The sequence below is a fragment of the Oncorhynchus gorbuscha genome, unplaced genomic scaffold, assembly GCF_021184085.1.
Source record: "Oncorhynchus gorbuscha isolate QuinsamMale2020 ecotype Even-year unplaced genomic scaffold, OgorEven_v1.0 Un_scaffold_4387, whole genome shotgun sequence".
NCBI classification, from domain to species: Eukaryota; Metazoa; Chordata; class Actinopteri; order Salmoniformes; family Salmonidae; genus Oncorhynchus; species Oncorhynchus gorbuscha.
Window position 1 is genome coordinate 9,227 of NW_025748414.1, and position 3,274 is coordinate 12,500.

Here is a 3,274-nt window from a genome sequence, read left to right on the forward strand (position 1 = left end):
GGAGAAAGGGGAAGGGACTAGGAAAATAAATGTCCCTCTCTCTCCTGGAATTTTGACAAGGTTGAAATGAGAACACTGGTCTCAGATAATCCCTTAAATCTCTAACAGAACGAGCAATGCAGCGGTCAAACCAATGGTCAATAATCCATCACATTGATGATCTTATTCTGGTCCGTTTGGACCATTCTGTAAACCACCGGCCCGTCCTCTCTCTCACCAGGCTGTCTCCGCACCACATTGCAGACATAATAGGTTGACTTTCTCCCAGTTGCGTCAGTGATATTTTGGCATGTGAGTTGCACCACAAATATCCTGCCTGTAGGGTCTGTCTGGGGCTGGTCCTTGCCCACTGCAGGTGCCAACGAATCCGATTCTCCAAACGGGCAGGCGTGCATGTTTCCCCCTTCCCCCCACGGTCAGGCGTGTGTGTTTCCCCCTTCCCCCCACGGTCCTGTCTCAAAACCCAGACCTGGGACATGTTCACAAGCCACCAAATGGAAGAAAATGGGCCGAAACAGACGACCTGGACTTCTTTTTCCATTGCAAAACATGTCTAAATATTTTCCAGTGTGTGCCTAAATGAACCCCCTCCTAAATCAGAGGCATGCAGAAGTCCCCCATTTGACCTGACTGTCATTCAGATTCACACTGTCCTGTATCTCTATATATTGTACCTGTACCATAGGTACAGTCACCCAGTCATTGTGATTTCATGGTGAGGTAGGTTGTGATCATTAGAGATTCCCTTCATTATTTTGGATTAATTTTGGATTCTTAACCTCCAATAAGCTTCTACTTGTGACCTACAGCACTAGGTTGGTAACCCAGGCCTGTACTCCACCCTGAACAGTGTGTCTCCCTTCCCTGCAGGAATGAAAGCTGGTCTTCTCAGGGATATCACACACACACACACACACACACACACACACACACACACACACACACACACACACACACACACACACACACACACACACACACACACACACACACACACACACACACACACACACACACACACACACACACACACACACACACACACACACACACACACACACACACACACACTCACACAGAGTGAGCAGTGAAAGGCTTGTTTTATTAGAAAGCCACCCACCCCAGAACAGATCACTTTTCACATTCAATCATAATCTCCTCACTGTCCCGCCCGACACTGTGACTGCCAGGAGGTGAAATGCTACCTTGGCCAGTGGTGTGTGTGTGTGTGTGTGTGTGTGTGTGTGTGTGTGTGTGTGTGTGTGTGTGTGTGTGTGTGTGTGTGTGTGTGTGTGTGTGTGTGTGTGTGTGTGTGTGTGTGTGTGTGTGTGTGTGTGTGTGTGTCATGACAGTCCCTCAACATCCAATCACATCTCTCTATCTCACTCTCTGTTATCTATCCCTCTCTGTTTCTCTCTCTGTCTCACTCTCTCTGTTATCTATCCCTCTCTGTTTCTCTCTCTGTCTCACTCTCTATGTTATCTATCCCTCTCTGTTTCTCTCTCTGTCTCACTCTCTATGTTATCTATTCCTCTCTGTTTCTCTCTCTATCCCTCTCTGTTTCTCTCACTATCCCTCTCTGTTTCTCTCTCTGTCTCACTCTCTATGTTATCTATCCCTCTCTGTTTCTCTCTCTGTCTCACTCTCTGTTATCTATCCCTCTCTGTTTCTCTCCCTGTCTCACTCTCTATGTTATCTATTCCTCTCTGTTTCTCTCTCTATCCCTCTCTGTTTCTCTCACGCTATCCCTCTCTGTTTCTCTCTCTGTCTCACTCTCTATGTTATCTATTCCTCTCTGTTTCTCTCTCTATCCCTCTCTGTTTCTCTCACTCTATCCCTCTCTGTTTATCTCTCTGTCTCACTCTCTATGTTATCTATTCCTCTCTGTTTCTCTCTATCCCTCTCTGTTTCTCTCTCTATCCCTCTCTGTTTCTCTCTCTGTCTCACTCTGTTATCTATCCTTCTCTGTTTCTCTCTCTGTCTCACTCTCTATGTTATCTATTCCTCTCTGTTTCTCACTCTATTCCTCTCTGTTTATCTCTCTGTCTCACTCTCTATGTTATCTATTCCTCTCTGTTTCTCACTCTGTCCCTCTCTGTTTCTCTCACTCTATCCCTCTCTGTTTCTCTCACTCTATCCCTCTCTGTTTCTCTCACTCTATCCCTCTCTGTTTATCTCTCTGTCTCACTCTCTATGTTATCTATTCCTCTCTGTTTCTCTCTCTATCCCTCTCTGTTTCTCTCACTCTATCCCTCTCTGTTTATCTCTCTGTCTCACTCTCTATGTTATCTATTCCTCTCTGTTTCTCTCTCTATCCCTCTCTGTTTCTCTCTCTATCCCTCTCTGTTTCTCTCTCTGTCTCACTCTGTTATCTATCCTTCTCTGTTTCTCTCTCTGTCTCACTCTCTATGTTATCTATTCCTCTCTGTTTCTCACTCTATCCTTCTCTGTTTCTCTCTCTGTCTCACTCTCTATGTTATCTATTCCTCTCTGTTTCTCACTCTATCCCTCTCTGTTTCTCTCTCTGTCTCACTCTCTATGTTATCTATTCCTCTCTGTTTCTCACTCTATCCCTCTCTGTTTATCTCTCTGTCTCACTCTCTATGTTATCTATTCCTCTCTGTTTCTCACTCTATCCCTCTCTGTTTCTCTCACTCTATCCCTCTTCTCTATCTTCCTCTTTGTCCCTCTTTACTCACTCCCCTTGAAGCTCCCCATTCCTCTTTCACAACGTGTCAAATACATTACCATCAGGCAGTACCAGGAGCAGCTCGACACCCAGCCAGGCCCCCTGCCCAGGAAAAAGGTCAACCTCATTAGCAGTCAGAGTGAGTGGTCGTCACCGGCCGATGCTGCTGGAACAGGGACAGAACCACGACGTCATCCTCTGCTGCCAGTCTGCCCCGTCCACTTTTTCACACCAGTCAGAGGCCTTTAAAACATGCTATTGGAATGACATCATACACTATTGTGTACCCTATTACATCAGCATGGCTCATTAAGTATTTTTGGTTTTGTGACTCCTATTATTCTAGTCAGTGATTGGTTGTTGGGTGTCACATGATTCAAAGTTGGAGGGAACTGGTGCCACGGCCACTCTCTCTGTGTGTTCCCTACATGAGTTAATCACAAGCCTTTTAAACCACAGAGCTCCTATTAAGTTCTAATATGTCATTCTATGTTTATATCTCACTATTAGAGTGATGTCATAGGCTATACTTGATGACATCAGTGTGGCCCGGTCAATATGGGAAATGTTCATTGGCGCCTTTAG